Source organism: Macrosteles quadrilineatus, unplaced genomic scaffold (genome assembly GCF_028750875.1).
Source record: "Macrosteles quadrilineatus isolate MER2022 unplaced genomic scaffold, UCM_ALF_1.0 Scaffold_5__1_contigs__length_97177068, whole genome shotgun sequence".
NCBI classification, from domain to species: Eukaryota; Metazoa; Arthropoda; class Insecta; order Hemiptera; family Cicadellidae; genus Macrosteles; species Macrosteles quadrilineatus.
In genome coordinates, this window is record NW_026542598.1 from 58,908,847 (window position 1) to 58,936,727 (window position 27,881).

Genomic DNA, 27,881 nt, shown 5'->3' on the forward strand with positions numbered 1-27,881 from the left:
TGAAAGTAAAAGTGAAGGAAAATTCTTTAATTAAGTATTATTTTATATTTGATTTATATACACGGATGCAACATCCTTTTCCATAAGTATTTTAGATATTTAAAACTACTTTTTCATTAATTACCATTATAATTTAATAAGCCTTACGTTAACCTTAGCAAAATCCATACAAATTGATGGCTTCCCTCAACAAAAAGTCATTATGAAGTTTAGAAAGCTATTTGAAGTTGTGTTGTGTTGAGATTAGTGTGCCGCTAACATTATATCAAACTCCACAAAATATCATTGCATGCTTACAGTTACTTTGAAAATTAATAGTAGCGAAAAAGAATTTATAGTTCACACAACTATTTAATGTAGCATTAACCTAGAATGGATAAATGAAGTTTGTTGTGTGTTAAATTTTCAATATAAATACCTAATGAATAATAATACATTATTAGGATAATAATAATAATACATTGCTAGATTGCAATTTTATTACTTTAAGATTTTAGGCGTGTTATGCATTTAAAACTTATAAATTTATCATATTTCGTACATTTACAAAATTGTATGAGTAAATATAATGTTACAAATGACATTTCTCACAATCATGTGAGAATTTACGTGATTAACAAATTTACAATAAAATATCTATCATCCCATTAGTTATTTATTTAATTTAACTTTTCTGATTTGTTCTAACAATAATTTTCTTAGAGGTTAGCTTGTCTTAATAATCAAGTCAGACCCGCAACAAAAACACTTGGAACTTTGTCAACAATACTCGAGTAATGGGGGTAATGGGGTATTCCTGTTGATAATGCTACGAGTGTAACTTTTTCTAAAGGCAATGGCATGGTATAATATATTGGTAACTTGTAAATATCGCACCATAATCTTTTTTATCCCCAAGAAATAAATGACATAACTGTGATCGGTTCATAAATTGTTGACGAACCAATTAAACAGTTTTAAATTGTTGTGATCATTATTACAGTTCCGGGGCTACTACAATAAATTTTAATACGAAAATTGTTATCTTATTATTCATTTTACATAGCAATGAATCTATAACAAAGCTTAGTAAAGAATACATCAGAATGTATTTTTAATTTACTGTGTTTGAAACAATTTTCTTGAAACCGAACGATTACTTATGTTTTAGTGGGCAAAATAATACAATAACTATATAAGTAATTTGTATTTATAATTTTAAATTATTATCATACTTTTGAGAAATAATAATTTTATATAGCTTAAATATTTCTTTCAGTACTCGTATTTACTAACTTTACTAAACTATACCTATAGTTTCATGCTATTAATCACACTATAAGCAGTTTCATAAAATTATAAAATTGTAGCTATTTTCCAATATGTTGGTCTCTACAAAATCTTTGGTTTTAAAGGTCGAATAAAAATTTATAACTGTAAGATAAACGTATTATAATTAAATAGGGATACCTGCACCATGCATAATAAATAATAAAAATTATTCAACAAATGTGTATATCAATAAACGCTTGCAAAATGATCTATTACATACACTATACTATACTCTCATGGCAAATGCTTCTTAAAATTATCTTGGCTAATATTTAAAGTCAAATAACATAATATGGAGCAAAACACTCTAAAGTTGAAGAAAGCTTTTCTCGAGTAGATATCAGGTTGATTATCATTATCAAGTTTCGACTTAGGAGATTCTTTTTAAGAACACCCATACGTATACAACTTTAAACAAATCCAATAAGTTTATAAGTAGCCAAGACTTTTTAATTCAACAGAGAATAGTGATTTTAACTATTTTAGCAACAATTTAATTTATTGAATTTTTAGTGTTGGTGACATGCTGAAATCTCTGAAGAATGTAACCAAATTATGTTATTTTAACTATTTATTAACAGCCGGTTTTACATTACAGCTATGTAGGTTTTTTTTTGTTGATACCACGGTAATAGAACTATGGAGAGAACCAAAATGTATTGTTTGACATTATTTATCTTTTTACATTTATCCTTCAGACTAAAGCTTTTATCCTCAAAAGACTTCAGTAATCTTCTCACAAAGAAACTCAACACACACAATAGACAAGGTGACAAAGTCTCTTATTTACAACCTAAAATATAATGTGTCTCTCAGGTAACTGAAACGGATGACACGTTGAACCAGCGTGCTCAATAACTCCAAAATCTACACACCAACACATTTTTTTTTAAACCATAGGAGCACGGTAAAATGTCCAATAGTCCACAAGGCTATTTTCTAGATAGCGTGTGTTTTGTAAAACGTATCGGTATACGATCGGATCATATGGATTTTGTATTTACAAAGCAGGAATGTGTGCTGTTGACAGCAGTGACTTGGTCTGTTAAAGGTTATAACCTAACGATCTGCCAGTAAAGTGAACCCGCCGCCAACACATTCATGTCATCCGAAATGTGTTTGCCAGTATTTTACAAGAGTTATTTTAAAAAGCTCTTTGGTTATAAAAAGTCTTATTTCACCAGTAGTTTAGTTTTGTTTATAGAGTATATCACAATCAAGGAACACTTTGTTTTTTATTAATTGCTAAAGAATGTTTAAATGGCCAGACATAAAAAATAATAATATAGTGAGTAAATATATAATGATTAATATCGAGCATCGATTAATATATAAGAAAATATATATAGAGAGGATTAAGATTTCCTAAATTTTTTCAAATTTATATTTTGTAATGCATGAATAGAATGCATCTAAAATGTTTTAACGTATTTAGTTCTAATACTTGTAAAAAACGTTCTATTAAATTTTACAGCTTGTATAAATTGTCTTTTCATTCTTACCGATTTGGGTGTAAAACCCCTCCAGCATACGAATACAGAAATGCAAACAGACAATAGTAACAATTCTTTGCTGCTGTGTTTTGCACAGAGTATAGGCCTATTCATTTTAACAACCCAGGTTCTGTCATACTTTGTCCTCATTTTCCTTGAAAACGTCTGTTTTATCTCCTCTTTATTATGATTCATGAGTATAATAAAAAATGATGATATTATCCACTAATTTAAAAAATTACTATTAACCATCTTTTAACTATTAACTATTTTTTCACTATTAACTTTCTTTTAGTTTTTCAAACCTAAGTACTTCTATGAGTGGCATCAATATTGATATGTAATATCAGGTGTATTTTATGTACTGGTACAATATGCTAAAGTTGACGTCCTGGACCTAGAATCCTCCACTCGCATCAGTCATAATCGACCTATCCTAACAATCATAAGGCCGCCGGTTCAGTCCTGAGAGAAGTCAGTAGTTTTTTGATGGTTCAAAACTGGACCAACCGTTACTAATAATTTGCCTTTTTACATAAGACGATCTTAGTAACAAAGCTACACATGTCATCTCACACCATTCAACGATTATCCTTCCCTTATATTTGGGTAAAGAGAAGAACTTAGGTGGCTTATCCATCGTAATGATTGATAACTACGTCAACTGTACTAACTGTTTCTAATGTGTTAATCAAATATTTTTACTGGAATCAATTGTATTTATTTGTTTAAGGTATATTACAGCGGTTTATTTTATTACACTACGATCAATCTCTTGTTTAAGATGAGCAGTATTTAATCCGTAGATAACAACGTCTATTACAAAAAGAGTTTAATCATCCTCCACTGCTCACCACAAGAGAATGGATAAGTTGTGATCAATAGTGAACATATTATAAAGCTTAGCTTACATCAATCTACGTATACACCTAGAAACTGTAGGTAGTCTTAAAACTGTGCAATTCCCTTGAGGCTAACCTGAAATATTCATATGAGATGGTTTATTTTCAAAAGTTGATGTTAACTTAATACCTTCACATAGCATTTCCTATAGTTGCTAATATTTTCAGGATAAAAGAAGGGTTATAGAACTTCAATTCATTTTTCCAGAACAGTACTAGAATAACAAGGTAAAGAATCAATTTGTCTTTACTCTATAAACCCACTTCGAACAGAAAATTGTCTTTCTTTTTTTACACGTGAAGCTTCCAATATTGTTAATTCTCGACAAAATTGAGTTCTTAGCTTTATTCCCTTGTATTTCCAATCTACTGGCATATTTGTCACGTGTTTGAGAATATTTTAAATTAAAAACCATTCAAAACCAAGGGGTAAGAATTTGATCCATCCCTGATATTCACCCTTTCTCCCTCCCCCGATATTCGTTGTTGGTAAATATTTATCATCAAACTGGTAGAGTGATTAACTTGGTAAATTAGAAAAACTTAACCTTTACTTTTATAAACTGCAACGAAATCAAATGATTTTAAGACTGCCATTTTTTTTTTCAAATCTAATCCTTACTCAGTTTGAGTGAATAACAGTAAGTTTTAACGATTCATCAGGTGTTGGACCGTCCACCAATATTCCGTTTGAAGAATTTATTTTGTTATCTTAGAAGTATTCAACATTTTTATGAATACTCGTAATAGTTTTTAAGGTTTGTCTTGTACTGACTTTTGTTAAACAGCTACGTCCCAGGGGGGTGTATTTTTTTGCATGTTTCTTAGAGTTAATCAGAACTTTCTTTTTCATTCTGATCTCTGAAATCTAAAATTTAACTAATGAAATTTTGATTTATATGAATAGATTAATTATTCTTCTAACAATTAAAATAATGTAGAAGTCTTTAATTGCTGTTATAACTTTTGATTGTTCCAATAGGAAATATTACGTTATACATTTGAAAATATATTAGGCTAAACAAAATAATGTACTCTTTCTAAAATATAGGTTTAGTTAGGCTTTACTGCACTATTTCACTCCATTTTTGTTTAGCTATCTGCGTTTGTGATAAAGTAAAGCAATTGGACATTAAAAAATATTTTTACCACGTGGCTCAAAAAAAGGAATAATTTTTAATCTATACTTATTTAATACGCAAGCAGGTTTTTTGTGACAATTACTCCTCCGAAACTACTGAACCGATTGACATGTTTTTGGTGTCATTGGAAAGAGCGTAACGTGAAGTTGTGCAGGAAACCTTCTTTTTAAGGAAATAATTAGAGAGTGGGGCCCTTTAAAGTTTCGTATTTCTCCATAAGGATAACATGGGAGATAATTTGTATTTACAGAAACATATGTTTGTTACTTGAAAATAGTCAAAGTCTACTACATAATAATTGCTGTGTATTATGACTGTTAATGTATACTACATTTCAATCAAGGATTGTGTACCTTAAAATTTACTCATAATGTATCTCACAACTTTATTTTAATGCTGGGAATAGTAAAATTCATTTTAGAATAATAAGTTACCATGATTTAGAAAATTTTACTATAATAATTTATGTATTTAAAATCACAAATCTTTGACATTATTAATTCATTAGAAACGAAACAGCTGATCGAGGAATCAAACAAATCATCTACTTCATGGGAATAATGTTTATACACAAACAATTTTTTTAACCATTAACTTGATTCTTTTTTATTTGTGGGTGTATTTTGAGTAAGCAGTTTTGAAAGCACCAAGCCAAGTAACTTTTATCTAATTTTCTTCATAAACTGACAGTATTAATGAATTACTACGTGAACTTGATAAGTTAGGTAGGGTAATTAATTGTCAGTATGCCAAGGGGAAGAAGAGAGGGTCCTCGAAAACGGACGAAGGCGGAGACACCCATCTAGAAAAACTGAGTTTTTAAACATAGAGGTCAGTGGATTGCCAAGACACAGATTATACTAATAAAAGGGGGCATTGGTTTTATTGATATTAATACATCAAAAAGCGCCTCATTAATGGCACAAGGCTTCATATTATGATCAGAACGGTTAACAATAATGTAAAGTAGAATGTAAAGTCCTAACAAGTGAGTAGGGACATATTTTGATTTCGAGGATAAAAATTGGTCCGTCTGAAACAAACTTACCTTTTAAAATGGAAAGATGCTAATTTCTGTTATCTTTGGCATTTGCAGCACAAGCACTTTAATTAAAGAGCAGCACTGTTCTTAGCCAGACCAATTTCAGTCATGAGCAACTATATATATATGTTGTTTTAAGTGAGGCTTCATCTTTTAATAGGATACGCATATTCATTACGGAAAATTCTGACCAGGATAATATTCCTGATGGTAACTTTAAGACTAACATCGTAGTATGAAGTGCTTTTGTGATTAAAATATTGTTTTTTAGTGTTTATTTGTAAAAGTGTTTTCTTCAAGCAGCATTTTATGACCCTCAAAATATGCTACATATAGGCCTATTGGTTTGATATGATAAAATGATTTGTTAAATGTGTTTTTAAAAATCTTTAAATAATAACTAGGCCTACCCTATAACATACTTAACCTTGAACACTTATTAATTTACTAAATATAATACACATACAGCTAGAAAATAACTGGACTGCTTCCCTTCTAAGGCTTTATTATTACTGTATTTAATTTTCAACGTCGAGTCAATATATAACACGATGAATTTGTTTTCTAAATTCATATGTTTTTTGCGGCATTGAGCCGCACAGGTTCACTAGTGCTAATAATATTTCAATTTAATAATTTTTTATTATTTTAATTTAATAATAACTTTTTTTGGATATTAAAGGGACCCGCATTTTCACTTAGCAAGTTTCTTTGAGTAGTAATGACAGACACTTATGTGAAAGGCTAGAGGGAAGATCAAATTACTTCTTTGACTACTTAGCATTCCCTCAGACTTTCCTTAAAATAAAATTAAACTTTCAAATAAGCCTAGTATATGAATAATACAAGTAACCAATCAATACTGGATAATTAATGATTAGAGGACTGCGATAAATAAAAAACCACATACGTTTTTACCGGATCGGATTTTGTGGTAATCAACTGTTTTTAAAGAATGAAGAAGACAGAAACAAAAGGGAACAACTTGCATATAAAATAATCAACTAAAAACATTGCTATCATTACTAACAACGTATTATCATTAGTGACGTGTATTATGTTTTGTATATCCTTAGGTACGGTTTAAGATCAATCAGTTCTTTACCAAAAGTTATTAATCCAAAGTTAATATTTTACTAATTAATTGATTTTAAATCATTTTAAACCATTCTTGGCCTCTTTTTTAGATTTACAGTATTCTATTATGATATCGATAGTTATTTTTCAAATAAGTCTAGTACGAAATGACGTTATTCTATATTTTTTGGCAATTATTTACAGCCGATGCGAGACCGGAAGATCCTAACATACAAGACTAGTATTTAAATATTAATTCCTGAGTATCTTGTAGATGCCATTTTCAACTATTAGGCCCCTATATATATAAAAGCAAAAATCTTTGTAAAAAGTAGTTTTTAATTTTTTGTTCAAACTTTAGAGTACGCGTGGCCTACTAGGTTACTTATTTTTCAATAGACCACCGATATTTTTAACATTTTTACCCTAATTTGGTCGTAAAATTTAGCAACTTTACCGAGGTATTTAAACTTGAAAAAAATATTGATTTATTTCAGCTTATCCTACTAGACAATGGACCAGTGTTTAATATTTTACTAAATAAAGAAGATGTGTGATTATTTGCATAACGAAGAACCGTATCGTTCTCCATTCTCGTAAACCTCTATCTTGCCTCAAAATGTGTCTCTTTCGGGACAAGTTGAGAATACTATTATTAGCCAGAATTTAAACTGACACAAAAAGTTATCGCTAGGTTTTGTTTCCACTTGTCAAACGTTGTTTGTAAATAACAGCTGAATGTGTACAAACATTTATATATCGCATGGCCCGCTAAACGGTTAAAGCTGAATCCACAAAAATAACATGACACCCAAACAGTATCACACTCATAACCTACCTACAAGCTGTTGACAAGATATTTTGAATACATTAGAGAAACCTGTTTACATTTAAATCTGTTTTCGTCATTATAATAGATCAGTGTCTTAAACTATGTCGAAAATGCAACTGTCAGGTGTGCCTAGTAAATTACACAACTAGTTATTCGTTATAAGAGCAAGTGAGCTTAAAGCCATGAGACATGTAAAGAAGCCTCCTTGGGCAAACAGCTTAATTTTATTCATTTTCTCATTTCAAGGAAAATTATTACATAAAGAAAAAAATTTAAAAAATAAAAAAAGTTAATGGATGAGAGAAAATTGTTTGAATGTATTTGGTGAAATTATTTTTTGTTGTAAACTGCTGACTAAGCTAGACAGGTTTTACCAATTTGTCTTTGTTACACAACTAAAAATCATTGTATATTTTATCAGTTGAAGCTATTGAAAGTTAATAATATTTATGTAAACATACAAAATTGTGGATGTTTAGATAAAAAAGCTATTTTGGAATAAATATCATACATGTTTTTCTCGTTGTAAAAAACCCATAAAAACATTTCCAGGATTTTGGTTGTTTACTAACGGAAAATCCTGTGTAAGTGATAGTTTTAGCGAATTTCCCTATACGGAAGTAGCTATTACCGTAGGTCTCATGGTAAGACTTAGGCCCGGGACCGATTTACTTTTTCATTTTGATGTCCCCAGAGGCCAAAAACACCATTCGTTCAAATTTATATATATATATATATATATATATATTTATATATATATATATATATATATATATATATATATATGTGTGTGTGTGTGTGTGTGTGTGTGTCCGTGAACACGATAACTTGAGTAATTTGTATCCGATTTTGATGAAATTTGGTTTGAAGGTGTAAGGCGGGATAAACTTGAATGAGATCGCGATCCAGCATGATCGGACCATGGGAACAGGGTTTTATGGGGGGTTTTATGGGGTAAAAATTGGTTTTTCTCACTTTTGACCCTCAAAACACACAATTTCCTAATTTTTCTCTAAACCTTCTTAAAGAGCTTAAAAAAACAAACAATTCAGTATATCAAAGTGTTTTTGTACGGTTATTGGTTACGGAGAAAACCAAAAAAATGGTAAGTTTAAAATTCCCATGTTATTCTTATGGAGAATATTGTAAAATGTTGTAGTTTGCTTGTTTATGGATATCTTTTGATCAAACTTGGCAAATATATTCATTTTATACTAAGCAATAATTATTTTACTTAAAACGCACACTTTATTAGTTTCCTTGTAGCAGCAAACCTAGGTACTCGTTAAACCTAATGTTATTTAAATAGATCAATTAAAAATCAAACAGCCAAATGGAAATTCGCTTAGACGGCAGGTTTGCTGCGGCGGGGGTATTTTTTTCTTGACACTGCGTTATACTAGGCCTAAGCTTAAATTTTATAAACACAAACTAATAAAAAAACAGTATCCCAATTATGTAATAGTATCGACAGCCCATTTTTAGTTTATTAACTAAGTTCAGCCCATGACTTGTTAATTGATTATGGGGAATGAGATTAAATAACCGTAAACAATAACTGAGTCTGCTCAGATGTATAACCCAAAGCTTAGTTTAACTCCGTATTTAACAAATTACACCTGACAAAAGCCTTTACGTATTACTGTCCAATTCAGGATTATTTGATACATTTTTGTCGGACAATATTTTAATCCTGGCTTTACATAACTTCTGTGAGCGGATAGCAATAATTTTCCACTTAAATGAATATCATAAAGCAAAAAAATATAACTCTGTTAATTGATTTCTTTTCTACAGGTACAATTGCATGAAATATCTATATTAACAAATATAGGCCTAGTACATATTTTCTGAGAAGTTATTTAATAGTGAAGTAAGTATTATTAGGGTTTTAAATTTAGATTAATTAGATTAAATTTATACTCCAAAATAAATAGTTGATGTATTTATTTTTTTTATATATAGGTATTTACGGAAGATAAATAGTTACGATCTAAACTATTTCACTTTAATATAAACGCATACGTAACAAATCCAAAAGTACTATTGCAACTGAAAAGTTGATAAAATAAAATAGCAGTTGTTGGTATGACGACTAGTTTCGTTCCTTAGAACTTCATATTTGAAAATTTGATACATAAATTAGGTAAAATACTTAAGAATTGTTTTCTAGATATTCATCACTTAGCCTTTAGATTTGGAAACAATTTAAATCCACGAATATGTCTGAGACATCTGGTTTTCACAAGGCCTGTTTTCTTTCACCCTTATCTGACATGTTTATGCGTTCTTACAGGTATCTGAACAAATCCAAAAATGATTCATTTGCTATTTCACACACAAAACACCAAATCATAAAATAACATGACCTAAGTGAATACCTTTTACGAACAATAAACGAATACTTGTAAACAAACAGTAAGTATAGATTTTTAATGATTTAAAGCATAACCCTCTTTATTCTTATGAATTATAGGTGTGTTTAGAAAAACTAATTTAAGTACTATATAAATTAAACAACTATCGATAAAGCTCTTAGAATTCGGTGTTGTGAACTAGATAACGGTGTTTGCGTTCTTCATACGGGCTTATATATTTATAGGGAAAATAAAAATACAACTGAGCATATTTAATTTAGAAAATATATGTTAAATTAACCGTTACATCCGATCTTCGACAAGGAATATGTTTCAATGTTTTATTTCATTAGCTAAGTCATTTTCTGCACAAATATGATCACGTAAAGCGTGAGCAATGTATTTGTTTTACCGGGAAGGGAGTTGAGTCATTCAGTAATTTAAGTATCAAGTTTTAAAGCATAAGACAATTTTTTTAAGTTTTGTCAAAAAGCTTAAACACAATAGACAAACAAAGGATAAGAAAGTCCTTATAACGATTGACAACTAACTACCTGGGAAATGTTTAATAAATTCATTAAAATGTAATTGGACTAATCGTCCTTCTCGAACAGCGAGGCTTAAGCTTGAAAGCAATCATTAACGAACTTAACGAAGCTTAAACACCTTCCTAATTTGCTTCCACTCACTGGTTTACTGGTAAATATAAGTGAAATACATTTATGCATTGCATCGATTGATACGAAATTTGATAGCTGGACTTAAAATCAATCGCACACATTCGTTTTAGTAAATGAGTATGAACAAGTGTTATTTATATAAGAGATTGTGTAATTTGCTTAGTAGGAGGTACTTATTCAATAGTGTTTAGGTATCTTTTTATTTAGCATTTGATAGTAAACAGAAGGTAATTATCTGTGTTTGGTGCAAAGCCACACACTGTTGATGTACACTACTATATTGCCAACTGTACAACGATAAAGAGGTTAACTAAAATGGCTACCGCACAGCTAAATGTAATGATGATATATTTTCTCCTCAATTGTCTTATTTAGAAAAAATAGTATGCACAGTTGAAAATAGTTAAATTATTCTTCAGTTATTGATTGTTCTACACCACAAGAGAGGGATTGAGTTGGATCATTGATAAATTTATAACACAAATACTGTACATACAAACATACATAGGTACAGACATATGTACATACATTAATTTTTTATTCGTGTTGGATTGGGTGTAAATTACACCAATCATAATACCCACTTAATATTTTTTTTCAATTATGTACTCGCAAAATCACCATTATGCTTCGAGATTAGAGTACCAAACATTTTCTAATTGGGTAGTTTCTTTCCAAATTGAATGTTATTTTAATACCATATCCATGTGTAGATAACATTTTTATATTATATGACTTAAGTAATTATTAAGCTTCTTAAGATGGAAAACTATTACGCTGGCCATCTAAAGAATTTATGGTTTGTTTGTCTCCTTTCAGTGAATGTCTATTTAAAAAATATATACAAGAGGTAAAACACTTTGTTATTCTCGCGCCTTTTACGACAGTATTGTGTCCCTAGCTTGTACTACTCAGGTATACATTGTAGAAAACATAAGACATAAGACATTTATTGATCTTTAGGCAATTACATGCAATCGATCTTGTCATGGAAGCTTGAAATGCACAAGTCAGTCATAAGTACAACAGTAAAACATGCTACACTAAAGTAAAATAATAAGTGTTCATTTAACAAAACTAAATAAGAGTAGCTATCTTTCAAAAACATCATGCAAAACAAATAGAGCTAAAGTCTGCTTCAAAACATCTTTAAGGCTGTAGAAGGACCTTGCTATCAACCATGCATACATAACTTTCTTAAAACTACCTATACTAGTCTAACATGCTGAGCTGAAATGCAGCAATGAACGTTGATACGTGTTTATAAATAAAGGTAAGTAGTAAAATAAGTCAGTAAAACATTTATGGTTTGACGTATTGGTCCATTTTTATTCGTATTCTAAAACTTATTAGTGAACATTCAATAATATCTTACTTATTTTGTGGTTCTGTATTTTACAAATTTGTATGTGTCTACAGATTTTTCGTTAGGCTTGTTCAAGCATCTAACTAGTTATAATTGACCTTTTACCTTTTGAGAATTTGACCTTTTTGAGCATTTTTAAATGATAGGCTACTATGATTAATTCAAGGCAATAAATAAGCTTCTATAACTACTTGCCTCTTTTTTAAGACTTCAAACAAATAAAAATTGTTGACTTTTTTTGGATTTTTTATGCACTTTATCAAGTTAATGCAGGTAAGATTTATAACGGTAACGTAATAAACAATGTAGGTTTACAATTCGAATACGAACTAATTGTCTTTAATTGGAAGCATTTTGCTGTAAAAAATGTGTTTTTTTGGTTTCTACTTAAAAATCTTAAAAAGGTTACAAATTTAAGGTAAAAAGCGCTAAAGGTTCACCTATCAATCGCAGCAAATCAAACAACCCTTTCATTATGCGTGTAGAATTTGTGCAATATCTTTGCATATTATAGAGTGCAGTTTTTTGATCAGTCAATAATTTACCTAAAATCTAAAGGTATAGTTAAGTAATATACTTAGAGATCAATAAACTTGGTTTAAAGCAACCGTTTATTACTTCTTGATTAGGTAAACCTTCGTTGCTGTTTCTTGTAAAGGAAACGTTTTCTTAAGATGAGATTTTTGGGAGCGTGCAGTAGAAGTGTAGAATTTGTGTAGAAGTGAATAACTGATGACCCATGTCATTAAACTATTAATGTCTCCAGATTCAATAAAACAAAACAGCAAATATAAATTTAAAAAAGGTAATAAATAGTTAAACAGTATGCACATTCTAAATTTGATTCAATTGCAAATGAACAGTGTTTCTAAAAAAGAATCATTATACTTTAAAGGCAGTTTTTAATAAACCACGTACAGTATTGTAGTATTTTTTTAAAAGTGCTCTCCTTCTGTAATTTTATCCTAATGTAAAACAAACAATAACATTATTACGGGGATTTTTTCCAAACGAGTTTTCATAAATAAATTACTTTGAAAAGGGTATGGATGTAATTGGGTAAATTTGAATTGTTAAACAGAACAAAACAAAGAGATTAAACTTTTTTGGGCTCCATTAGTTGGATCAAACTTGTTATGGCTTGAGTATCATCGTCCGAGAAAAACGTCTTACGTCAAAATCTTACAAAATTTGTATCTGAGATAAGCAATAATTATATTGATAACACAGTAATAAAAATGAAAAATCGTTAATTAATTCAAAAATAATGCAGTTTGTATTATTACACTTTATATGTGTTAAACACGTCTACGTCTTGCAACTAACATTTAAATATATTAATTCTACAAAGTTCACAAACTATGGGGTAAAAATATTGGTATCTTAAAAATCACAATGACAAACGTTGTTATTTTACTTTGCTGTCGTTCACTGCCGAGTAAAAAAATCCGTCGTTACAGCGCTTGTAAAAAATGTAATACTTAAATTTATTAAGATATTTCATTATTTTTGTTATACATTTTATTAATATCCATTAGCACATAGATTTTGTAAACTGCGCTATACACACAAAATAAATATGCCACTCTATTCATTTACCAAGCTGGTTCTTTTAATGAAATTTGGTAGGTAACACGTGTCATTCTCGTATTCGTAATATTATATCAATGTTAAGAAATGCGTGCCAATTAGACGACCATAAAATTATGAAAATAAACGCTTTAAGGATGCTTGAAAAGGTTTAAAATGAACACAGCATATAAATAGATATTAACAGAAGATGGGATATTGAACTGGTAACTCAGTTTTTTGTAGCTTTCCATGCCTAAGAACCCACAACTCGAACGTTCTTTGTTTGTAATTAGTCATGTTCTCTAGCCGTAGAAATGGAAAAGGTACGTTATAATAACATTTGAAGTTCAAGTTAGCTTTTTAATTTTTACAAGTTTCCAAATATATATTTAGTGATAAAAAATTAAACAGCAGGAAACAGGTCTTGTCAACATTTTTTGAGTGAATGAATTAAAAAACACGAGTTACTCCAAATTTGTATTGGAGCACCTTAAAAAAATTGTTTGTGTGTATAAAAAAACTATGGTTTTATGTTGTTGATAAATATAGAAGTAGCCTACGTTTAATTTGGGAATTATTAAGATGTTAAGAGTAAGTATTGAACATTTTACAAAATAAATCCATAAAATCACGCAAATAATTAAACACAAACTGCCAGAAGAGTATTATTTAGAAGAGCCATAGGAAAATTTTTAGTAAACCTACAAAAGATACAATGAAGTCAAAAAAGTAATAAAAAGATTAAACATAATAATTAATTGTTCAGTAGGTTCAAGCTAATTAGTTGTCTTTTCATTTACGTTTACAATCTATAACGGAAACTGTTAAAGGCTCGACTCTAAAATGCGTGTTGAGGGTAAAATAAATTTATCTTTCTCAAATTGAATAAAATAAGGAAATTTGAAAAATTATGCCATGCCTCATCCGTTTATGGAAGGTACTCCCGTTGCTTAGTATAATTTACTCGTTCGGTTCTTTTTATTATTGTATTAAGCCTGAAAATAGTTTTCAATATAAAAAAATATACACCCAACCATTGTCATATAAATTTGTATATTTAAATTATTTATTATCATTTTCCTTAGGGCTTTCATAACTTTTTGAGGTATTGTGTATTAATACAATTTTTGTATATACGTGTATATCGAAGTATTCGGTATTTATATACATTTTTTCGTTATAGGTATTAAAATTATTGCAACCTAACGTCGGACATGAGGATAATCTGTCCATTATTGTGCATTACTTATCCTTTTGTTGTCCTTGTATTTTTGAGCTAGATTAAGGCTACTAACCAACAATTTCATTCCTAGAAATTAGGTGTAATTTTCTAGTCATAGCTCTTATCTCAGCTCATTTAACTCGGTATTCATCGTTTATCAAATTAAGAGTATGACTTGGAACTTTATTTTATGCATACTGTTAATACTTACAACGTATTGAATATATGCAAACAATATAAAATGGTGACCGATTTGGACGAGACATTTGAGTCTTTATCATCCCATTTAGAGACTTTCAAAACTTATTTCATATTAAATTACTTTATTTTAACTCTATTTTGTTTTATTGTGCACTCACAAGTAACATACCAATTAATGTTAACCTAATTGACGTTGTAGAAAATGGCAAAACTATTTAGTAAAAGAAACCTTAGTTTCAAAACATATTACATATTTTATCCAGGTCGTTGGAAGATACGTGAGGTGGAAAAAAATCTCGCTTAATAAAAGTTGCAATGTAGTAGTAACTTCTCTACAATCAATAAATGAAACAACTTTTCGTCTTGTTTTCCTGTAGGTTTTATTATAAATGGTGATTTTTACACTAGGATTACATATATTACCTTATAAATTAATGTGTTATAACAAAGAGTAACCAAGTAAATACAGAAGTGTTTAGCAAGCATAATTACTGCAACGGATGTGTTTTAAAGTCTAAATATTTTGCAGTTTCACATGACAAAACACGACATAAACTGCCCCGAATAGGTATATCGACTGTAACTACATAGATGTACGATACTAATCAAAATGATACAATTTATTGGATTTATACATGAAAACCAAACTAAAGTTTCCATGTAAGGTTGAAACACGAAATAGAACTTAAAACTCTGATCAGAGGCAGGCAACCCCACGAATACCCACGGGGGCTTTTGAGTCAAAGGCCAATTCGGATATATCCTCTGGCTGTTTTCAAACTTTTACCGAACATTCAAATATTAGCAAACCTTTTGGAATACTGTTTCGTGGGCATGGTACAGCTAAAACCGGTTTTATTAGGTCTTTCACTGCAACACTTCTGCAAAATCTACCTAAGAAACAGTTCGTTAAGAATGTCATTAAAATATATCCGTTATTTACTTTTATATATAGTGTTTAACTAGTGTTTACATTAGTGTTTAAAAGCAACGTAAATTGGGCTACTGTGCCAAAGAATAAGTAATTGAAAGGTACACCTCGTAGCTACAGTTTTAACCATTTAACAATAGCTGTTTTAGTAACTTTAAGACTATGGAGAGACGGTATTTTGGATTTTAACATCTAAAACTATAAATTATTACTCCATGACATAAATTAAACGTAAAATCTTACTATTTGAGATAACTATTTGAGATAACTTGGGATAACTATTACATTCTGTTATCCCTTATATATTTGGTTTCTTCAGGTGGTTTTGCAGGAATCTGGAATATATATTTGTTATTTAAATTTTTTGTGTACATAAGAGCCACGTTAATTGGGTTATTGTATAAAGAAAGTGTTATTGAAAGGAAAACCTCGTAATATCAACTTTAAGACGGTGAAGAGACGACATTTTGTATTGTTATACGTAATTTTATCTGTTTTTAGTTCATTATTCAGACCAAAGATTTTATCCTCCGCAGACTTCAGTAATCTTTTCACAAAGAAGCTTTGAGGAGACACAATAGACAAAGAGAGAGTCTCTTATTTACGCTCCAAAATATAACATGTCTTTCAGGTATACACTAGTAAGAAAATAAATCATTTTTCACAGTAATTTTAAAACTTTAAATGTGTATCATATCTAAAAATAATGGTAAGACAGTTGAGATAAACCTGGCACCAAATATTTAATACCAAATGGTAATATTCAATCCATAATTTGTTGGCTATTATGTTTAAGAACAAACTTGATAATGACTTTTCATAGAAGAAGCCTATCATGAGGTGGTTAACTTTATGACGAACAGTTCAAAAGGTTATATTTAGATAGGGTTTATTTTTTTCAAACGAGTCCTTAACCGATCGACTCATAAAGATCGTATTTCAGACGCAGTAGTTCTGTGCTACTGACAATGGTGACTTGGTCCGTTCATGTTTTGACCTAACAATCTGCAAGTAATGTAAACCCGTCACTAACACAATATGTATCAATCAAACGGGGTTTTTTTAGAATTTTCGAAGCAATAGTTTTATAATATCTTTAGGCTCAAATCTGTTGTTAAGCGATTAAGTAAAGTAATAATATTACTAGTAGTACAATAAAATTACAATTTTCTAAATTATTGTTAAACTTTTTAGATTTTTACCATTACGTAAGCATATACTTCTCATAATATTGTTTAATATAACTTCTTTGGTAAGTAATTGTTTAAATTGTGAGTGAAATGTACTTGAAATTATTAAAGTATTTCTATATTCTATCAAAACATCTCATACGATTTCACAATTTAGTGCAAAATGTATAATTTATCGCTAATGTATGTGTAAATCTCTTTAGCATATAAATTCAGAAATGCAACCAGACGATTGTGACAAGAGAGTTGTGCGGTTGTGTTCTGTACAGAGTAGAACAAGGCCATTCATTTACAAATCAGGTTCTGTCATACTTTGTCCTCATTTTCCTTCAAAATGTCAGCTTTATTTTCTCTTTGTCCTGCCTAAGTTTTATAAAATATTCATACCATTCCTTTTGTTCATTACTGTAGGTAAATCAGTATAATAGCTATACTGTAACACTATTATTGTATAAAAACTATTTTTTTCAGTTGAGATATTTTACTCTACCAACCAAAACTCACGTTGAGGTAAGTAGGTCAAACGATCAGAAATTATACCAAGCTTAAAAATTTGAAATCCTTAACAAAAATCTAGTTTTCATTCCAATACGGTGCAATAAATATCCCAGACGCAGCAGGCCTCGAGACAAAGTGAATATCTATTTCCCTTATTTTATTTTAACTAAACTATTTCGTTAAAAATATCAAATTTTTGCCTTTTTTTAATGTTAGATTTAATGAGTGCTTAGATTTTCTGATACAGGGAATTGCATTAAGATAACGTTTAACATATTTTTTGTGAAATGTTAATGGTTAAGAATGAAGTTGATAAATTCGCCAAATTCGATTAAAATAATATATACAATACCAATCAACCAAAAAATTTAATTTTTATACATAAGAATAACATAGAATATTTAAATTTACAGTTTATTTTCTCCATAGCCGTTAGGCGTTCAACCACGATTCAATATACTCAAGGATGTATTTTTCAAGCAAAAAGGTTTAGAAATAAATTACCAAAGTTTATTTTTTAACGGACGAAATGGGAAAGCATTTTTATCCGATAAAACCTCCCAATAACCCCGTTGCCAAGGACCATTCAAGCTGGTGCGTGACATAAAAATGTAAATAAATCTGAACGGATTGTATTTTTAGCCTCTAGGGAGGAAAAAAAGTAAATTAAAACCTGGTCTAGTCTCACCATGAGTATTCTTTTTATGACCTTCACATCCTAGGACACTAGTTTCTAGCCCGGAACTGTTATACACGTTAATCATGGGGTTTACTTGCTTAACTTTTACACAGTCTAGCCCTACTGTATAGGGTCGCGGCATTGCCATACAATTCATTGGTAATTGGCAGGATTTGAACCCGGGGCCTCGGGCTTCGAGCCCCTAGCTCAACCAATAGACCAGCTAGCTCTCCACGAGACCTTCGACAATAGCTTATCCCTTATAAGAAAATTCGCTAAAAGGTGAACTGCTTAGTATTTTGTATAACAGTTTTAAAATAGTTAACTAGTATGATTTCTACAAAGCAGTAAATTATGTAGTGCTACACATTTAATAACCAAACTATTGACTTTAACAGCAACCTTTTTTTACACAGTAGTTTATTGTTTTTCATAACACGGCAGATTATGATCGTTTGATCCTCTTTTTGATAGGCTTTTCATATCAGATGAATAAACGCTACAAACAGTAGCAAAGTCGCCTGAGGTGTTTTATTCCATTATTCCATTTATGTTATTGACATGATGATCGCGGGTAGTTGAATTTGCGTGAAAATTAAATCACAAATTAAATAGTAAAGCGTAAATATTACATTTCGTCGAAAGAGAACGATGCTGAAAGCAGAACGGATCTGAGGAAGAAAGTGCTAAAATAAACTGTCATTCAATAACAGAGCTCACATGAATTATATTATTCCGATCCATGTCTAGGGCACAATTTCATGTATTCTTTTCTGGATTCTCATCTCTTAGTTTTTTACTTGGAAACAAAATAAAACCTAAAAATATGTAGCATCTGGTTTTTTCTAGTCCTGTTTTCTCTTTTTTACCGTGATTTAACATGAGTGTATGAGTATTCGAAGTTATCAAATTAAAGGCACGTCTTTTAACTATTCCACTACGAAAATAGTTCAAGGACTGGAAATACTTTTTTTATAGTCAAGCACATTACATTATTTATCTTTACAACTTAAACAATTTCCTTCAATTAGATCAAACCTAAAAATAAATGTAGGGGAATCATAGTTTTTGGTGCGAATAAATAGTATCGATATAAATAAAAAATAATACGTTAACCTCGTAATATTAAGTTTAATTGACTGGATAACAATGTTGTTTGCTTCCGATGATATAAACATCAGCTGAATATTTTTTTGAGATCCGAAAAGGAGACCATAAAATTACATGTATATACACAATTTTAGACAACAAATACAAATAAACAATGTAATAAACCATGTTGAATGTTAACCCAATCTATATTAGATTATTTTATGCAAACCACGTATGCTAAACAGAAAATTAGAAAATATTTCTTCTATCGAGATATGTTTTAACTCATAAAGTATTTTGAGTTTTAAGTTATTCGAGGGAAAAACACGTTTTTAATACATAAGCATGACGTTAGAGTAAAATCAAAGGTTGCAAATATGTATTTATATCGATTAAAATACTCATGAAAAGTTTGCAGAATTCATCAGAAATTAATTGGACTTATTATTCAGTACTCGAACAGTGCGATTTAAAGTGTGGTTTACACTTTAAAGCAATCATTAACGAACTTAATGAAGCCTTAACATCTTCTTAATTTACATCGCCTGACTGAATAAGCGGTAGAACTTGTAGGTAAAATTAGTTATTAAATCATTCCATAAATAGAACATTTTGGCAAGATTAAAATAAAAATCACATAAACGTGACAAAAATTAATATCCGGACAAAAAATAATAAAACACCGTCATTTTGAAATTTGCTATAAGGCTGTTTATTTTGGCTCTTTTAAATAATGGAGCTACGTAACTACTAAGGTTTTCAATAATTAACTATAAATAATGCTGGCCCCCTCCAAAAGAAAATCCAAAATAGACGTTTTTACATTTCCCAAATTTGTCGTTATTGACTACGAAAAATTATTCGTAAAACCGTGACCGAATGAAAACAGTTAATTGATTTTTATAAATATTCAGTGAAATATATGGTTTTACACAGAGACTAGTTAAGCAATCTCTATGAGGTTAACATCTTCAACACTGGTTGTTCATCACACTGCTCTCTGGTGATTCAACCATGTACTGTGGTTAACCACGACGTCCACCATCAAATGTATCACTAATTGTATCCGGCTTAAAATGCCTACCTTTGTATGACCGCAATTTCAGTTTAAAGTATTACAAAGTATTTCTTTGCCTTCCGCGATTTACTTAAGTGATGACCTTTTCGGGTAGGGTTCTTAGTTTTTAATTTGAATATACTGTATTGCTTTTCTGTGGTATTGCATAGAACCTTACACCGATTACAAAATACCTTCCACGTGGTGCTAAAACGGTTAGTTAAAATTACTCTGAACAATAAAAATAACACTTTGTGATTTAATAGTTTTTCCCGCATTTTTACTTACAACAACTTATTCAAAATATTGCCAGATGATATTGCAAAAACTTAAAAGGGCGGTTAAATTACTTCTATGACTACTTAGTTTTTCTACTACTCTTACGTTTAAATTAATATAAAAAACCACTAGCGTTATCATGAGGCAATAGATAAAAAATAAAATAAATAAAATAGCATTGGCTTAACGAGTTTTAAATCAAGCATCAACCTAAAGTCAATATCAGATAAATTGTAAAAACCGAATTTTGCAAAAAAACATTAAATTGTCCTTATTTGCAAGCATTTCCCAAGAAAAGCTGTTTTCCAAAGTTAATCATGTAAAGAAAATACAAACGACGGTTAAAGTGGGTTAAAAGGTTTAAGTTAATCTATCAACTATCAAAATCACGCAAAATATAAGTATCTTATTATTATGACTTTAAAATGTATTCAAAGACTTTCGTAACCTTGTTGTTTAGAACCAATTTCCAATTAGGTTGATTTATTTACCTAGAATCATTAATAATTGCAACTAATTACTTTTCTGAAATATAAGTCAAACTCAGTGTCGAACTAACCTTTGTCATTTTTTCTTCGTCTAAAACCAGTAGTCGATCTCCATTTGTTAAGTGATTATTAGGGGCCCCGATCTTCCAAATTTTTGACAATTTATTGAAAATAAATATTTGATTATTCATTCGGCATACATCATACTCTACATGAAACAGTAAACACAAATTGATAATATTGTTAAGGAGCGCTTAAATTTTAAATTTTATTTAACTGCCAATATGAAACAGAGTTTCTTAAAATATCATACTAGAAATTCGGTCAATAATTTAAAAAGTACTGAACTATTTGCTACTGTTGCTATTTTTTTTTATATAATGTCCTAAAGTAACATATTCAAAATACATTTACGAAATCTGTCTCCATTTTAGCAAACAAATATCTCCTAAGTGCTCTGAAGGTAGACTAATTGGTTAAATTTGAATTGTTAAACGAGACAAAGAAAAGAGATTAAACTTCTTTGGGCTCCATTAGGTGGATCCAACTTTTTAAGGCTTTGGGTATTATCGTCAAAGAAGAAACCATCTTAACAAGTAGTTTAATCTTGGATTTCTAATACATTTGTTTTTTTCATAACCGCAATAATAAATTTGCAATAATAAAGATTGGTGATAAAGTATTGAAGTATATTTTGTTAAATTATAAATGGTACGTTCTTGTGTTTATAAAATGTATTATTAAAATAAGTGTAAGTGTAAAATTAATGTATATTACGTTATACTTAAAAGTAGGTATATTAATTATTAAAATGTACAACTTATTTTTTATTCACTCAATATGACGATTGCAAAAGTTATACAATATAAGTTTTCAATATTCATGTACTTTTTACTTCCATGATACCTGAAAACTATTCTGTAAAGTTTTTATCAATAAATGCTATCCGTGAAATCGATTAGTTGCTTATTTACATATTGAGTCGGGTTGGGTAGCAGGAAAATATTTCAGTTTTGGCGGGGAGGCTGCAAATTTAGGTGGTTTTAAACAAGTTTCTGAACCTAAAACCGCCCAGACCCCAACTTTTAAGGACCTCGGTCGTGCGTAATGACGTCATCAAGATGGCGGCCGTAAGAGGATGCTGGGTCGCCATGAATTGGCTATAATGATCGAATGCCGGGACAGATTTTTATGAAATTTGGCACACAACTGCTTGAATACATTATCTCGTCCTAGGTTTTCAATGGTTTAGTTTGATCAAAGTCGTTTCAAAATGGCGGCTGTTAAAAGCTAAAATTTAAAAAAATCTTTAAGTGTTTTGTGTTCTCAACTCCCTCCAGAGATCTGCAGCAACCTAATCACTTTCCTTGCAATCAAAGGTTGCATTACGGTCTCTGCATTTCATTGATTAGGCAAAATACCCCCACCACAGCAAACCTGCAGATTAAGTGAGTTTCCATTTCCCTCATTTGATTTTCAATTAAATCAATTTCAATAACATTAGGTTTCATGAGTACCTAGGTTTGCTGCTACAGGGAGAGTAGAAAAGTGAGTATTTACTAATATATTAATAGCTTAGTTTAAAGTAAATAAATTTTCCATGTTTCATTAAAATATAATCATAAACAAGAAAACCACAACCGTTTATGTACTCTCCGAAACAATAACATGGGGATTTTAAATTATTCATGGCGACCCAGCATCCTCTTATGGCCGCCATCTTGATGACGTCATTACTGACGATCGAGGTCCTTAAAAATTGGGGTCTGGGCGGTTTTAGGTTCGGAAACTGGTATATTATAACCACCTAAAATTGCAGCCTCCCTGCCAGAACTGAAATGTTCTGCCACTATATGCAACTATACAACCCCACTAGTTGTGTTATCTTTCCCATTTACTTACATAAAAAATGTCATCTCTTCGTGAATTCTTTTAATAAAATTATGACTACACTACACAATAAATATTTTATTTCTAGCCTATAAAAATCCTGATTAAAGATAAAGATCGAACGAAATGTGATAAAAATTATTTTAATTACAATATTGATTGCTGAATTAAAACCAAATGAGTGTGAAAATTGAAAAATTTATGGAAATGCGATTAAAAGAAAGAACGAAACACTTTACGGTAAAAAAACGTTTATAATGAACACCGCATTTAAATAGGTATTTAACAGTTCCTTGAACTTGTGATGGGATATTGAAAAAGTAACTTAGTTTTGACAACTTATCAGCCTTAAAATCCTTATTCATTACGTTTATGGTTTGTAACTATGCCTTTTTTTATAAAGTAGCTATAAAATGAGAGAAACCGAATTGGTATAGAAATCAATTATATTTTTATTATATGTTAAATTTCGGATTAAAATTTTCAGGCTTATAAGCCAACCTTAATTTACATAAACATGAAGTTTTCTTCAGTATTCTTGAGTATTCTTCTGTATTCAGTGTTCTTGAAGTATTCTTTAGTATTCTTCAGAGTATTCTTCAGTATTCAGTGTTCTTAAAGTATTCTTTAGTAGTCTTCAGAGTATTCTTCAGTATTCTTGAGTACTCTTCAGTATTCAGTGTTCTTGAAGTGTTCTTCAGAAGTCTTTGGAGGATTCTTTATTGTTTCAGCTTTTGAAATATATTTTTGTTCGATGCTAATCTTTGAATTTTGTTTACCTTTACTTGATGGTGAAATATCTAGAAACCATGTATAATTTGAATAAAGTATTTTAAATATGTTGCCATTTACTTTCTAGAAGGTTTAATTTTTTTTCAGAAAGCCTTTAAACCAGCAACGCAGACTTTGGTGTTTTTAAGCAGAATTTGAGTTTGAAAGGATGAGTGCAGAACGAACGAGATCATCAGATTAGTTTTGGCAAAGACATGCAGTATATCAGCTCTGACCATTTATTAAAAACCCGCTAATAGCCTGTTATAAAAGTGGGTCCAGTTTCAAACCTTCAAAAATCTTTTAACTATTCTGACGATAAAACCGGTGAACGTTTGCTTTCAAGAAAGTTATATAATTACTTAGCTATCCCATTACAACAAATAACAAAAAACTCACATTCCACATTTAATTTAAGATTTATTAGTTGTAATATGTATTAGTATGTAATAGAACAATAGCTTAACGTGCTCAGTGCTCTCACCTATATAAAGTGTGTTTAGCTGTTTGTGAAGTCATAGACATTTCTTAAGCTATACGAAGGAATATTAATACGATTTATTATATAGTCTAGTCTTCTTTTTAATGTCTTATATTTTATTTGCTGCAATCGCTAAAGTTGATTCAGGAGTTTATTTTATTTTAGAATAAATCTAAACGAGGTGTTAGCCCGTCCTACGTACGGGAATTCAGTAGTCAGTTGAAACCGTGTACAATTCAGATCAGCTAGTTTACACAAATAAAGGCAAAGTTTCTTGCAGTTTTAATGTAAAAAATCATCTTGTAAACAAAATTTGTGTGACCAAATCTGTTTTTATTCCATCATAAACCTATATGATATGCATTTTAAATCCAATAATTTTACAATAAAACAGCAATTCTGCAATTTTTACGATGTGAAAAGCGTTGAAGTGAGATTTGCAGCCGATTCGCACAGACGCAAACTAATTATAAGTAGCCTACGGTAGAGAGAGTAATAGTCAATTTAGAAGTGTATAATGGACCTAGTCAACGATACCACCTTCCATAGCATACCTGCTTCTTCCATAATTATTATCACAAAAATACAACTACTATACACAATTTCCAGTAGGTCTGAATAGAAACGACCTCAAATAAAACGATACTATCCAATAACATTCACAGTACACATAATTTAACTTTGGTGTCCTAACATCAAAACTAATCGTCACACCTATCCTTTATATCAATTTCACTGCATTAATTGCTAAATAAATAAATGTAAACAAAGAAAAGTAAAAACAATAACAGCTTGTTTTGAAACAGCTGTTTGGTTCAAATAACATTCATTTGAAAAAAAGAACTGGTCACATGTAGCAGGAATATAAAAGTAAACACGCTAGTAAAGCTAATGACGTAATTGTCAATGTTTACTATCCATACCGTTATTAGTTCTATCCTTGATAATTACCCACCCTCATTGAATAAATACATCGTACATTTCCCATATTAGTTAATTTAAACTACAATATATTCATAGTTGAAATAAAAGTGATATTTTCACGTTTGGGGGCGCTGATATAGGCGCCCCTAAACGTAACCACAACTGAACACGATTTCATAAAAGGATGGTTTGCCTAATTGCAGTATCCTAGGTCAATGTTGACGTTGTGTTCAATCTATGTCATCCATCTGTTTATCTTTGTATAAAAGCCGGCTGAGGTTGTGGTGGTAATTTAAAATCGTGATTCCTAATTATTCTTGATCTTCTCTTTATGACATCAATATTTCCGGGGCTAATCCAAACAAAGTTAAAGCAGACAGACATTAATTGTAAACAAAAAGCTACCATTAAGAATTAAAACATGTAAACATTGTTATTTTTCTAATCTTTCATTGAAAAGTGGAGCAGTAAAATTATTTGCATTTATCCTTTTTTATTAAGACTCGTGTACAGAGCCTCGATTTGTACTGTGGTTAAATTAATTTTGGTTAAAACTGTGGTTTAAACTGTGGTCTAAATATCTCTACTAATCTTACTTATTTCCTATAATCAATGACAAAATAAGGGTAAATAAAATAACCTCATAGTTCCATAGTTTATATTTAACCAGCTGTTAGTTAAAACAAATTATATTGCTCTAAACCAAATAAAAGATTACAAAGATTGCTTTAAAAAATAATTTGAACATCCTAGTATTTTACTATGTAGGCCTATATTTAATTAATCTGTCATCCTCTTACAGGAGAATTTAACGTATCAATGATTAGCATTACACATAGTATAAATAAGTCAACCCTAAGTATGTCTTTACTTTTTTATCCAAATGCTGAATTTGTGACACAAAAGCTGAATGTTTACAGCTGTTATGTTGAGCAAATTATTTTATGCCAAAAGCTACTTTAGAATCTTAGTGTCGGCTGCTAGACTTTTTAAAAATTAAAACTTAATTTCTAAAAAAACTGGGACCCTAAACTAAAATTATGGGTTCGACATTCCCTAGTTCTCAAAATTATCTTTCTTTAACACAAAAATCATGAAAATCCGTCGAGTGGTTGATCCAGAATCGTGAAATAAAAAAACACTGTTTCGTTTTAATATTATAGATGTTGAACTGATGGAAAAGGCATTAACGCTAGAGTTTGCTTTCACTAACCAAAAATTGTTGTAAATAACACTCTGATGTTTACAAGGATTTGCGTGTCACGTGGTTCGCTAAACGATGCTAAATCAACACGAATACAACACATGTAAAAAGCTTTCAATTCCATATTTATCAAGCTGTTTGCATAATACCAGTGCTTTTGATCTTGCTTTTAACTAAAACAATCAGATATTGAAATTGTTTTATTAAATTGTACTTACAAAACAAGAGGAACCCTCAGTTTGGATTAGTGTTTGCTTTTTAACTTATTGCAGCTTTAATTGTTGGTAAAGATGGTGAGAAGACGTTACATTGTTACCAATTTACGTACAAAATGGTAAAAAAATCAAGATAAAAAATTCATTTTTGTTTCAGAACAAAGCAATTAAAAATATTATTATTATAGCATTATAGCATGTTAATTTCATGTTGTCATAATTAATTAAGCCAGGTCGTTGAAGGATGCATAGGTTAGAGCATTTGACACTAAATAACTGTGTAATTTATTAAAGTTACTGTAAAGGTATTAAAAAAACACCTTTTTCATATTTTTGGTGTATCTGGTGCTATTTACACAGTGAGAGCATCTCAATTTATTTTACTTGTAAATAAAATTATTTATAAAAAATTTCAAATTAGCCAATTAAGAAGCTGTTAGTAATCAGGTTTACTGCAAGGGACATTTGTAATAGTTTAGTTAATATTACTGAGAAGATATTGTGTATTATCAGTGTGCGTAAGCTTATTTCAACCACCTCCCCACAAAAAATTCCATTTTAATACGTCCTGATTTTATATTAGCACAACAAAATACGACACTTAAAAACGTCCTGGTCTAGGTATGTAAACTGTAACTTATAAGTATAGGTTTACGGTACAATTCTGAATCAAACCAATGTTTGCGTTTTGGCATGACTCAATAGTAAATTTTGTTTTTACTATGGTTTTCTATTCAAAGTTGAAATGTCCATGAGACGGAATGCGAAGAATAGAAACATCACGAATACCCTCTGGGGACTTAGGAGTCAAAGGCCAATTCAAATATAGCCTCTGGCTGTTTCCAACTTTTACCAAATATTTAAATATTAGCAAACTTTTTCACTCCGTTTCGTGGACATGGTAAAGATAAAAACTGTGTTTTATGTACAAAAACTATGACATTTCTTAAAACTTCTTAAACAACAGGCTATTCAATTTCTGCTT

At 30.1% G+C, this 27,881-nt stretch overlaps 1 protein-coding gene across 3 annotated transcripts in view; it reads right to left on the reverse strand.

Annotated features, from left to right (window-relative positions):
* LOC128994714 (orexin receptor type 2-like) overlaps positions 1 to 27,881 on the reverse strand; it is a 252,608-nt gene that overhangs the window by 42,413 nt on the left and 182,314 nt on the right. The window lies entirely within an intron of this gene.